Source organism: Argiope bruennichi, chromosome X2 (genome assembly GCF_947563725.1).
Source record: "Argiope bruennichi chromosome X2, qqArgBrue1.1, whole genome shotgun sequence".
Lineage (NCBI taxonomy): Eukaryota > Metazoa > Arthropoda > Arachnida > Araneae > Araneidae > Argiope > Argiope bruennichi.
This window is the reverse complement of record NC_079163.1, coordinates 107,877,067-107,891,199: the sequence shown is the minus strand read 5'-3', so window position 1 is coordinate 107,891,199 and position 14,133 is coordinate 107,877,067. Positions and strand designations below refer to the sequence as shown.

The 14,133-nt window shown below is 27.5% G+C and overlaps 1 protein-coding gene and 1 long non-coding RNA gene across 2 annotated transcripts in view; one reads left to right on the top strand and one right to left on the bottom strand.

Annotated features, from left to right (window-relative positions):
* The window catches only part of LOC129960247 (chloride channel protein C-like), a 42,643-nt gene extending 40,315 nt beyond the window's left edge, over positions 1-2,328 (bottom strand). The window contains exon 1 of the mRNA XM_056073520.1: positions 2,221-2,328. The gene's annotated coding sequence lies outside the window, so the exon portion shown is untranslated. The remainder of the gene's footprint in view (positions 1-2,220) is intronic.
* A 6,710-nt stretch (positions 2,329-9,038) lies between these two features.
* LOC129960960 (uncharacterized) lies at positions 9,039-12,963 on the top strand. Its single transcript, XR_008783731.1, has 3 exons — positions 9,039-9,202; positions 9,387-10,605; positions 12,641-12,963. It is a non-coding gene; the product is annotated as an uncharacterized LOC129960960 (long non-coding RNA).
* The last annotated feature ends 1,170 nt before the right edge of the window (positions 12,964-14,133 follow it).

The window sequence follows — 14,133 nt, the reverse complement described above, 5'->3', positions numbered from 1 at the left end:
TAAAAGCTACCTTATTCTGTGTTGCGAAATCATGTCTTGTTTTTTACTCCAAGAATCGAGGTGGATTCAAAAATCAGACTGGCGTGACATTTTTGAATGTGCCAGTTCAGCTTGAATTGACTCCATTCAATGGATACCGTTTTCAGCTTTCTTGTATCTGACAATACTTCCAAAGTCAAATTGTTTGTGCTTCTGAATATGACAATTAAGGTATGTGAGAGTCACTTGGAGGTTTAAGCTTTAGTTTAAACTTTTGCAGCGAAAAAAAAAAAAAAAAAAAAAAGAGTTCGATTATTCGCATGTTCGAATAATCGAATTGCCTGTTTATCAAATCATAAACCGGCAACAAGATTTCTCTTATTAGCTTATTTAAATTTCTAAGCTGTCAGTTTTCTGTCTGAAAAGCAGTCTTCTCAGATGCTCTGGAACAGTATATTTTTAAATATACTTTTCAGACGTACTAAAAATTTACAATATTTTAAAATATATTCAAATATACTCAAAAGTATTTTTTCAATCCGAAATTCAAAGCTATATCATGCAAGTGACGTATGATTTATGCTGATATTCAAAGCACAGCTCCGGATGTGGGATATTTTCCTACATTGTACGAAACAGCATTTCTCTCTTCAACATTTAGCCAATCAAAAAACTTCAAATAATATTTACACAGCTTTGACTGGGTATTTCTTTCATTTTAGAACTTTTTTTTTTTAATTTGATCATAGCATTCGACAGATAACGATTTTTTCAATATCAGCGTACATTTAAGGAAGTCAACAATTAAAAAAAAAATAGTAAAATACCTTTGAGAAAATATGAAAAAATCTAAAAATATCTATCATAAAAAATATAAAATCCGGGAATAATATTGAAATTAGTTCCACTACTTTAGTTTCTTTTTACGAGCTACAACTATACACTATTGTCATTTTTTTAAAATTACACTTATACTACTTTGACTTTATTAAGTGTTTCTTTCATTTTAAAACCTTTTATTTTCAATACGGTTATAACATTCGATAGATATAGATTTTTTTAAAAATTGTTATTAAGGCGTTTACTGAAAAAGAAAAAAAATTATATTTTTGTGAAAAAAACACGAAAAAAAAAGAGAATATACCTATTATAAAAATGTAACATCGATAAATAATATAGAAATAATGCATGAAAATTTTGATGTGTTTGAGATACAATCTCCTGCCATATTTATTGAACGGAATCATTGTCTATTAAATTAATATAAACTCTGAAAAAACTATATTGTTATGAACGAATCATAAAACTCTCGTGAAAAAAGTTCACAATTTTTTTCATTATTCATCAGTCTTTTCAACTTTTGTCAAAAAGAGTATTTTATTAAAGCAGGTGTTATAACAGATTATAAACCTTATCATCAGTGATTGAACAAATACCAATGTTTAAATTGTCACATTGTCATAGTCACGTCAATAACATTGTTCAAATTTGAATTGCCAGCCGGGAATGATTGCTCCAACTGTGAATTTTTTTTTCTAGTGCATTGTAGGTACGTATTTGCGAATAGTTCTATTCAACTGTGAGTAACATTCGTGAAGTTGATGTAAGAGCTTTGTGTGGCAGTTCTTTGAAATCTGTGAGAGTAAGGAATAGTAAGACGGAGCTCAACAATTATGATAAGATTGAATAGTGTTTAATTCTTCTTGTAAAAAAATGCTGGTAATATGGAAAACTTGTAGCTCCTGTTAACGGTAAAACGTAAAATTCCTTTAAATTAGCCCTGCGAAAATATTCTGGAAAGACAAACTCATTCAAATAAGATTTTAATTTCCTGATTGTGAAGTAAGATTAGTGAGGGGAAAAAAAAAAAAATTTTTGCTGAAGTCAGCTACGGAAAGACAAGGAAAAAAAAAAGGATTTAGGATAGCTTTCTTATTATAAATGTTATAACATAGCCTCTTTTGGAAGCGAACTTGAATTTAGTAAACGTAAGGCCGCGAGACCTAAAAGAGCTACCAAGAATAGCGTGAAAAAATCTGAATAAAAAATAAAAATAATAGAAAAAAAACTCAGGTAAATCAAAATAGATGATTTTTCTTTATTATGATAAATTAAAATTGCTAATTATAATAAAGTTAAATTGAATTTTTTTTCATTTATTTAAGTTTTATGTTCATTTAATCAGACATGTATTATTTGTTTTATTTCTTAAAAATGTAGTTTGGATGCGGGGATACTTACTTTACTGTGGATGGTCGCCAATGGTTATCGCCAAATAGCAAACAAAGCAGCGATAGCTCACCGACGTCGGTTACCCATTCGTTTCTTCTCTGTGAGCGTTATGATCCGTTGATCTGTTAGTTGGGGAACGGTTCTTTTACATCCGCTTTGGCAAATAGATTTTTTTTTTTTTTTTTTTTTTTTTTTTTTTGCTTTCGCTGTAATCTGGTTTTGTATTGCCACTGTGGCATTAAGTTCTATTCAGTAATAATATTAAAAAAGAATTTAGCTGTAATGCGGTTTTGTGCTTCCACTTTGGCATAAAGTTCCATTTAGTAATGATATTAAAAAATAATATTATTAAAAATGAATAATAAAAGTTTAGTTATATGCTAATTAGTAAATTAATTACTCATATAATTAAACGTTTTTTAAATAAATTATTCCCTATAGTAATTATTATTTTGGTCAAATATGTTGTTATTTTTTAATGATACCAATGATTTTTTTCACTATATTTTAAATATTTAGGGTCGTTAGTTCTATTCCTTACGTTATATTAAATAATTATTCATTGTATTATTTTCAAACATTTTTTTTAGCAATTAATATTTTCTCTTCCTTTTCAATTCAAGTTTCAATATAAAACTGTTGACAAAAGAATTGAAAAGGAACTTTATTCATATAAAAAAATTATTATATGAATAAAGTTCTGTAAAAATGACAAAAAAGAAATGCAAAACTATAGAAATGTGCTTATCCCTTTCCAGTTATATTTATGTAATCTTTAGGCTTCCTTTGTTCATTATAATGATATTTTTGTGTGTTCCTTTTCAGAAATTAGGTTGAAATGCTCAGATAAATGGGAGGGCGGGCGCCTAAAATTTATATAGAATCAGGAGTGACAAGTTACATTTTTTTATCATTTAATTATGTATTTTTATGAAAATAAAAAAAAATCCAGCATAAAAAATTTTATAAAAATCATTAATCAATACCATTAACATTTTCTACATATTTCTAAAGTTTTGATACCAATAAAAATAAGTATTAAATATGGCCTTTTTACAGGATCGTCTACAAATAATAGTTTGATTAAATCTGTTGATACAAATTTTTTTGGACCAGAAATTGGAGCCAACAACTTTTGTTATTTTTGTTTATTATAAAAAATTACACTTTCTTTTTTTTTAATTAATAATTGGAAAATATTGTGAAATATTTTTACTGTTATACAATTATAATTAACAGACACAAGTTTCTTTTTTTTTTTAATCAATGGATTTGAACAATTTCCGTTCCATAGTGTTATAACAAATCAGTGAAGGTCCCAAAACAAATATCGTATAATTTAAAAAAGCATGGATAATTTCAAGGTTTTTCACGTAAATTATCTTCTTTACTGTCACTTAATCAATAAATGAAAACGTTCTTTTGCAAAAAACTTAAATAGATCAGGCTCGCTTCTAAGCAGTCATTTCATTTGTAAGTAATTTCGTGTAAGACTGAGATGCAAAAGTAAATTGGAATAAAGAAAAACAAACTTACAAACATTAAGTTTTAAATTTTAAAAAATCGTCTCGTGGAATTAAAGGATTCTTTTTTACAATTTTTAAAGTTTTTGAAAAGATGTAGGGAGATTTCTGATTGAAGAGTTCTTTGAAATAAAGCCTGAAACTAACAAACTAAGCAACAATAGTATATTCTTCTAAAAAGTTCCAGAAAATTAATTAAGTTCATTCCTCACCTTATCGTGGGATTTTAGCGAAACAAGGTAAATAATAAGGCTAATTACTTTACTTATTTTGCCATTGTTTAGTTAATTTATTTTCGTTAATGGTTAACATATTCTTTGAAATTTAACAAAATGAAAAAAAAAATTCTCCGAATTTTATGAGATTTATAAACGTTGCATCGATCGTTCTCTTAAATACTTTTTAAACTCCTTTTTCAAAGTATTTTTTTTAATAATCTTACATAAGTATTGAATCTCAATTCATAAGAAATGCAAAATATCAGGTTGTGTTTGATTGGCTCAATTGATTCATAAGTTATTTCAGTTTGAAATTCATTCAAGAGAAATTTTTCATGAATTCCAACTTAGTAATAGTAATGGATAGATAACTTTTATAATATATAAAAGAAATGCGTCTGATAAGAGGACGAAGAAGCATTACAGGCACAATTGTTAATTTCTGAAGTAAAGAAAGTTATCTTGTAGTTTTTAATATTTGTAAAACATTAATTTAACAATAAAACTCAAATAAACCTTTCTGCTTTATTTGTTTTCTCAAAAGAATACAATGAAAGCCTCTTAATGTGATCGCGGCTAATAACATTCACTTTATATTATCAAAATCTTCTGGCCCCAAAATGATGTATTAGAATCCACACAAAAATGTCCATTTAGTGTGATCACAATATCGCTTAATATTATCAGTTTTGAAGTAAAGAATAGAACGATTTGTCATTAGTAACAAGAGATTGACATTCATGGAATTTGCCATACTTCTAAGAAAACATCTGCAGGCGAAGTCATTTTCCCCGTGCGACGAGGATTCACATTCTTACGTCTGGACAAAAGCTATTTGAATTGCAAAAATGCAGATTGAACAGACATACACTGAATATATAATTGATTTTTCCTGCGACTGAATTGTGAAAGAAAAATGGATTGAAAAAAAACATTGAGTGTTAAAAGACAAAAGTGAAAGCCTGAATAGGTATGAAAGTTACCTAAAATGACTTATGATGCAGTTAAAATTTTCAAAGCCTCTTTATAAAATTTTAAAAAATCATGACTTTTTTTTTTTTTTTTTTTTTTGTGAGCAAGAAAAATCAATAAAACGTTAATGATTCCGACGAAGGAAAATATACTTAAGAAAGCCCTTTCATAAAAATCAAAATGAGTCAAGCATTTGATATTTTGAACGTCGATAAATAAGTTTTAAAAATCAATAGAAGTACGAACTTCATACGAGTTAACAAGTAACAATTAATGAATTTTTTAAATAAATTATCGATATTCCTGAAGAGTTATTTCCCCCCTTTCTTTCGATTTGATAAAATTATAGTTGATTTTACCCTATTCATTTATTGCTATTAACTAATTAATATTAGAAAAATTTTAAGTTCCGATTAATATTATAAAAATTTTAAGTTAAGTGCTTAAAAACTTAAGCACTTTTAATTACTTTTTAAGCACCTTACCCCAAAAAATTAAGAATCTTTTTACATTAATGCATACGCGAGCCTAATTATTTTCTAAGTATAGGATGTTTTCTGTTTTATAATATTTTGTTTTTATTGAAATTTTTTAAATTAATTTTAAATGCGCATTTTTGAAATTTTCAGTTGTTTCTGCGATAACATAATAATTTTAATATTTATCTCTGCAACATTGCAGAAGCGTCTGTTGTGAAACATATTTGGCTTTGACAAAAACCAAAAGTGATCATAGTTTTACGATTTAATCGATCAGTTAAACTTTTTACTCTTTTATAAGATTAACAATAAAAATCTGGCTTCTTTTACGACATTTTTTTAAATTAAGAAATGACCAGTTGATTTGGATGGATGCATCATTTCTGAATTTACATTGGCATTGATAAAAATAAATAGCATGACCAAAAATTTTGTTTTTGATTTTTATATATGCTGCAACAAACGAAATTCGGATGAAAATTAAAATATCCCCCTGCTCTAATTCATCATATTTAGCAGTTTAGAATATTTTATTTGTCGCCTTATAAAGCTAAGAGCTAAAGTATACATGGACGGTTATCATCATAAGATTGGCAAAATTGCCAGAAATTGAAGACAGAGCAATTTAGTGTTCTAAATGAGTTTTTCAGATCAAATTTTTTAATAGAAAATAATAAAAAATAACAGAAATAGTAGAAATAATAATAGAAATTTAAGTGAAAATAACAATAAAAAAATATTTTATTACTTCTTATTTCTGATGCTTAGTAAAGGGCTTTTTTTTAAATGTTTCTCATTTCGCAAATTTAAGAAAAACCTGCTTTTTAACCTCTATGCAAAAATAACTAAAATTTTATTACTTTAGATTTAAAAAAGTAAGAAAAATATGATTATATATTTTTGAAAGAAATAAAAATGATTTCACAATTCCTATTTTTCATACATAATAAAAACAAATTCACGAAGATAAAGAACAGCTCTGCAGTTACAAGTAAAATGAAAATAAAATTTTTAAAAAATGACAGTTAATGCATTTTTTTAAATAGTAATTTTTGAAGCTAGTGTAAGACTAAATACTACACTACCTTAAAATTTCACAACACTTATCAAGTGAAGAACTTTATTCAATGAATTGCTTTAAAGTTTTGAATTTTGTTTGGTTTTAATAAAATGTTTCTTTCTTACAATTAAGGTTTCAACTTCAGAATCAAATAATGGCGACATTCATGTTATAAAACTGAATGTATAAATTCATGGGTAGAAAATTAAGGAAATGCATAGCACAATGAATTGAGCGATGTAAGGCTTCTAAAATAGTAAAAACATTGATATATCAATGTTCAATGATTTTTCCTGAGGAAGCATGTGAAGGCATGAGTACAATTAAGAGAATATTTAAGTATAAGAGTATATTTAAGAGACACTTTTTACAATCATTAATAATGGAACCACCTGGTCGACTAAGACGGCTAGTATTTCATAAAAAAAAGGAGGAATTGCTGGTTATTTCACTCTCAATTAGTTTCATTTTTAATTTATATATAATCGGTGGAAATTATTAATAATTAATTACCTAGATGGTAAAATATTGAGTTAATACTCATCAAACTTTTAATCCTCTAGACAACTTTTGCATTAAACAAATAATATATAAAACAAAATTTTTTTAGTCAATTCCTGCTTAGGTCAACAATTTTTTTAAATTTTATTTTAGTTACTTTTTATTAAATAGTTACAAAATTGGTGACAAACTTGGCGACAGATTTGGCGACCAAATAGAAATTACTGGAGTAATTTAATTAATTAATTAATATTTGAAAAAAAAAAACTGTATTAACATCAAGTGTCATCAACTACAAGTTTAAAAAAAATGTATTTGAACTTGAGTGGATAGATAAAAAGTATTTTATTAACGATTGAAAATTCGAATAAGGTATATATATATATATAGAGAGAGAGAGTATGAGCTAATAGCAGGAATTGAAAAATAGTGTACACGTAAAAAAAATTTATCTTAAGTAATAAATAAAAGTTAACCAGTTTAAATATATTAAAAGAAAGTCCTTCTTTTTTTGACAGAATTTAAATCACTTGATCTGTTAAGCCGAATTCATTAAAATTATAGATTATTACTTACGATGTTTTTTTTAAAATCCAATCTATTTCCATTTTTTTTTTCTTCTTAAAAACCCTAGGTTAGTAAATGAATTGTGGATTCAAAATTAAATTTGAAACATCGTATCGACTCTCTCAAATCAGGGTGTGTATAGGGAGCCTTTTTTCACACCATTTAAAGTGTGAAGTAGGGTCATAAACATTCCACCCCTCCTTCTTCCATTGAGAGAGGGTGTCGTCTTTCCCCTCCTGATGAATACCCAAGGGATATATATAATCAATCATTGACATTAGTTGGCGGGAAAATAGTAGAAAACCAGTTTCTAGTGATCAGATGAGCATGAGACAACCAAATTGATGGTTGTGTATTTACGCTTGCATTAGATTTGGAAAATATTTGAATTCAATTTTTTTTAAATTTAAAAGTAACTGTTAATTGAGAAAATATTAGATTTTGTTGTTTAGAAGAATCTTCTGAAAATTCTACTTCCCAACCTCTTCTCCTACATAGAATATAATCTTCGATTTGGGGGGGCAAAAAAAGAGAATTCCGTCATCTGATCGATTTATTATTATTATTATTATTTTCTGAATCATAAGAAAGTATTTTAAGTGCTGTCCTCATACAACAACAGAAGTGGAGCGAGAGAAAAAGTTATAAAGTTATCAATCGTAAAGTGTATTTGCAGTACTGTTTATTATTATTTTTAGATAAATTGTATACTGTATTATCTTCTGTTAAGGATCGTTCCCGGATCTATTGATGCAAATGGAATGAAAAGATATTCTAAGGATTTCATTATTTTTCAATACAAAATTTTGAAATTATCTACTTAAAAAAAAAAAAAATAACGAACTCTAAATTTAGAAATTTTTTATGGAATATTTTTTTAGTTTCACTGGAAATAATGCCCAAACCAACAAATATTTTTTAGATGAATAATAGTTATGTTAACGAAAATATTCAATAACATGAAATTATTAAAGCTTCTGTTAATTAGTAAGATTACTGAATTGTTTTCAAAGAAGTATAGAATTATATCAATCATTTTACGATTCCTTGAAGAAAATGTACAATTCAAGGAAATAAATTTACAACTAAACATTAATAAATGAGAATAAAAAGTAATATTTTTTAATCCCTTTCTTTCAATTTGATATCTTTTAATCAACTTTTTCATTAATTATTAATATAATTTCGTGCATAACCTTTTATCTTTACATTTTTTAATTATCAATCTATTTCCACTATTCATTCTATAATTTCATACTTCCACTCAAAATTGCACGTAAGAAAGCACTAAAGTTATAAGTAAATCGTGCATGAGAAATACCCTTCCTTCTTGGTTAATTTTAATTCATTAATTTCTATTTGCCAGTGTCCTTAGTTTTTTTTTTTCAGGCAATTTTTTTTTTTTTTTTCTTTTTTTGCCACCTAGGCCGAGAGTAATTTTAGAAACAGGAGCGAAAAACACTTTTAAGGTAAAAATTTGTTAGCTTGTCCGTACTGCGTCGTGATATATCCCTAGCAAATGCACGCATCAATACACCGTAAAAAATACGTTACTGCGCATACCGCTTCACGCAGGGTTTACCAGAGAGAACCGTGCGCAGATTAGCAGTAGGTAGATTTGGCGATACGAAAGATAAACAAACTGGCGACATCCGGACCATCCACAGTAAGGTAAGTAGTATGCTCTGTTGCGATTTAGTATATCTTTTTATTTAATATTATCAATATTAAGCATTGATTAAAAATTATTTTTAGTTTGATAACTGATGCAAGCATAAATTTATTTAGTGGTTTGTTTAGATATAATTTAATTCAATTCTTTGGATGTTTATTTACCTTCGCCTTTTTTGAATAGGAAACGAATTGTCCAGTTATAGGAAGTTCACAGATGCAGCATCTTAACAGGGATCTCTCTTCATTTATATGTCCTTTAGTTGCGAACTTTTATTGCCAATAAACTTAGAAACAGTTTGAAATGACTATAAATAACCTATTTTATTGGTACTTAGCTGTCTAAACATTTGAGTGGCACGAGCGAAATAAAACACCTTTATTATCTTTCATTTCCGATAAGGTTAATTCAAAATTCTTATGAAGATAATAGTTTCCCTTCGTGACATCTGCTGATAACAGGATGTGAGATAAACCTTTTCTCTTTGGTGTTTTTAATTTGCTGACATTATCTACCCACTTCAAAGTCTTTCGTCTTTCAAGTAGAATTCATAAAATTCTAAAATGTCGAACGATATCAACTTGTATTTATTTGCTACAAATGTTTTGGCTCCGTGGATAATTGGAGTAATATCATTCCTTTTCGTACTTATAGGAGCATTTATGTGTTATGCGATTGGAGCTGCAGTAAGACTTCGTCATAGATTGGAAAAATTTGCTATATATGTACAAGAAGTTGATGATGATCATTACAAACTAGTGACGCTTGACGAAGCATAACTGGATCTTTTGGATCATGATTTTAGTTTCTGATTTCTCTTTAACATTTAAAGTTTGAGAAATTATAGAAACTTGAATGAGCTCACCCTGAAATACATAAAACTTCATGTTTCTATTATAATGAATTTGTTACATACATCGAATAGAATAAAAGTTTGATTGTGCAATATTTGCCAATTGTTTTATATTTCTTTATTATATTTCAAATACTTTTTTGAGATTAACATTGAAAATGAAGCTGTGTTCTTTTTTGAGATTAACATTGAAAATGAAGCTGTGTTTGATTCTTCTACAAATGTGATTTTTCAGGATTCATCCCTGATAAACAAAATTGAAGAAATAAGTTTCATTCACATTTAAATATAAAAATAGTTGTTATATATTCTACTACTCTGTTTTTAATTTAAAAGAGTGATAAATTACTTTGTCTTCGATGGTTCCGAACTTAAGTGTTCAGTTGTGCGAAACTTTAACATCTTTACTGTATATTCGCCATATATATTTTTAAAAAAATATGTTTATGGTCCTTGAAATTATCTTCTTCTAAAAAAGACTTCTGCCCTCATATTTGTGAATACTGCCTGATGAATTCTACAATATGTATCTTCAAAAATAAGACAGAGGTATGTTTACTCATGAACTATAATGTATTTTAAACCTTTTAATATATTTTAATAAGCTTGAAATGTACTTGTCTTCAATACCTTGAAAATATTTTATTAGTATTGTGTTCAATCATAATTTAGTGAACACTGTTTTTGAAATGCAAGTTGAAAAGGTAAACGTTTAAAAGCTTTTAAGCACATATATGACGTATTAGATTGTCATTTTTTTTTTTTAAAGTCAAATGAATTTTTTTTAATATATAGAATGAATGATTTGCAGAAGATAAATGTAAATAAAATAATTTCTTATTTACAGTTCAATATTGAAGGAATGCATATTTCTTTTAATATGTTTGGATAACGAACTAAGTTTAACTTAGCTTTAATTTCTTCATTAGTGATCCAATACATGTATGTAAAATTTTGAAAAAATGCTTAAAAATAACTACAGAAATTGGAGAAATCTATAAAAAAAGTGTACGGGATTATAGTTTAACTCAGCAAGAATGTTCTCACCGTACATTTTCTTTTTGAGTTTGAACTTTCTGAATGTATCTCGGGGGGTGGGGGTGGGGTGGACAGGAAGTTGGCAAACTCTTGAAGCTGATGTCACTCTCCCTTTCCCACTCGACTTCCTAGCGTCACGTTTTGTGTTTCGTAGTATAATGAGTAAAAACGGTTATGAATTTCGGGAGTCTTCCTCTTGACCGATTGGATCCAAATTTTAATACAGACCTAAACTTTAGGTCACAAAATCACATATCAAATTTCATTTATATAAGTTGTGTTTGAGTTATTAAGTTATTATATAAGTTGTGTATTGAGTTTGAGCATTCACATACATCCGAATGCAAAGACTAATAGATAGTCACCCTGTTGACGGATTAGGTCCAAAATTGACTGCTAGTAAACATTTCTGATGATAAAACCATGTGTAAAATTTCATTTATCTAGCTTTTTATAAATGAAATTTTGTTTTTTGCACATTTGAGTTATCGTGTTCACATGCGGAAGAACAAAAAGACTTCCTCTAATTGGATTTAGCTCTAAATTTGTTAAAACTCTACAAACTTGTGAAAAATTTCCTGCAACAGTTTAATCCAAAGTGTTTTTGATTATCGTGATCATAGACACAAAAACAAATATGATTTTAAAAATGAGCCATTCAGGCCCAAAGGAGTCTGAAACGTCGATATTCATCAAAATTGATATGATACATTCTCTTCACATACTTTGTATACGAGAAAATAAAAAAAAAACGAGGTTTACATTTTCATGCAGTCTCCTGATATAAAATGTATTAAAACATTAAAATGAAAGAAGCATAAATGAGTAAAATTGATGTGCAAAATTTAAGCAATGCACGTAAAAAGAGGAAAAAAAGAAAGAGATTATTTTTAAATTTAAAATGTCAAGATTTTACCTATGAATATGGAAGACACATTGCAGAAATGTATAAATCTGCAAATAACATCACGCTGTAATTGTTCTTGGAGAAACATGCTTCCAGAAAAGTGCTTTAAAAGTTTACAAGATTGGATAGAAAACAAAATGGAGAAATTTCTTATACAATAAACAGCACTAAAATACATGTAAGTGCATGCAGTATTAGTTTCCGATCGGTACACTAAAAAGTTATTTAAAAAGTAAGTAATAATAACTCAAAGTGTCTTTCTTCGAATTTACAAAAGTGATATTAGCATTTCTCCTAGGCATGGTGTAAAAAATTTTGAGCAAGCTTTGTTAACTCTGTGAAAATGTATGAATTCTGCAAAGTTTACTATTAAAAGCTTTACTATTTAGTTTAGTAATGCTTGTTTCCTTTTTTAATTGGTCTACCTATATCTATTGAAATGTAAAAAAATCTGCATCAATTTCTTTTTTTGGAGAGGTATCAATATATAATCTGTCAATTTTTTTTTCTTCAACTTATTACGTATCTTTTTAATTTAACATATATATATCTAAGATGAATAATTAAGCCCAGGATTATTTTATTTGGACATCATCGCATTGCACATCAGGAAATTTAATATATTTGATTTTCTTTTAGATTAACTTCCTGATTTGAAGACAAACTAAAATTGTTTTGGGATGGGCCTTCCAAGTCTGAGTTCAGGTTAAATGATGATAACTTCACTTGAATCAGCATCCTATTCTTCAAGCCTCCGCACCACACCAGTGTAGAGTCATCTGACCAAGGATTTGATGTGCAACAGACCGACATAGCAGCGGATCTTTGTAAGAGTCGGATCTTGAATCTATGGTTCATCCCCCTCCCATCCTACAGCTAAGATAAAATCTGTAGATCTTATATATCATCAAATAATATGTATCTTAAATTAGAACTGAATAATAAAAATAAAAAAAATCCCACCGCATAACTTTAGATTTTTTAATATTTTAAAATAATGTAGCAAAAGTGAAGTGTAAAAGAAAAAAAAAGAAAGTTCATTTTCTTTTTAAATTCGAGGAACTGACGGGATACAAAATATATTTAATCAGGCTGAAATAATTAGATATAGATTGATATATCAAATTTGTAGGTGAAATTTTCATATAGCTTTGTACCGCCGGAAATTTTTTAAAAAGAAAATTATTAAATTTTAATTATTATTTGGAAGTTGCTAATCCCTATTTTGTTATATTTTTGCATTTTCTAAGCATCGATATGCAGTTAAATGATTCGTTTTTTTAAAAATTAAGAATAATGAAATTAGTAGACAGGTTTTTATTCAATATAAAGATGTATTGACTTGAACTTAATAAAAACTGTCAAATTCAAAGGGCATTCTCTTTTCACTATAAATCTTAACTTCATGCATCATTTAACACATTTTTTTTTACGATTCGTAAGGTTTCTTCTAAGTCTACTATTTCAAATTAGATCGAATTTCATGCAAGTGACAGCTAGACTTCAAAAGAATTTTGTTTTGTTTGAGATCAAATAAAGTTTTCGAAGAAAGAAGAAATCGACTAGAGAGATCAAGGTCGACTGAGAAGTCACTTAAACAAAACATCACGTCGGAACTCTACGAGACTTGCTACATGAGGGTTTCAAAATGAGAAAAGAAAGAAAGTTTCCATTTTTTGACTTCAGTGTTAAACAAACTAGTATAAAAGTTTCAATAAGTATTTTCTAGTGACAGATCATTGAAAAATGAATGAGACATTATAAAATATCCATTAAAAAGAGCGAGAAAACAACAAATAGCATTATTTGATATTCAGAAAAATCGATTGTCAAGACCACATGAGCTTTGCTTGTTTTCAATTCATTAATTATAATTTGACACTCCATCTGAAAATTCTAAACTAATACCAATTTTATTTTTTATTTCTATTTGTTTTGTAATGTGCTCTCTTCTGCTCGTAGTACAAAAAAAAAAAAAAAAAAAAAAAACCCTCAAAAAGGCAAACGACCAAAAAAAATTTTTTTTTTTTTCTATCTGCATATCATGAAGTTGTTCAAAGTCGATTTATATTTGCTTAGGCGAAATAATAGATATTGTACTGAACATCTATTAAGAGGAAAGGAGTTTATAA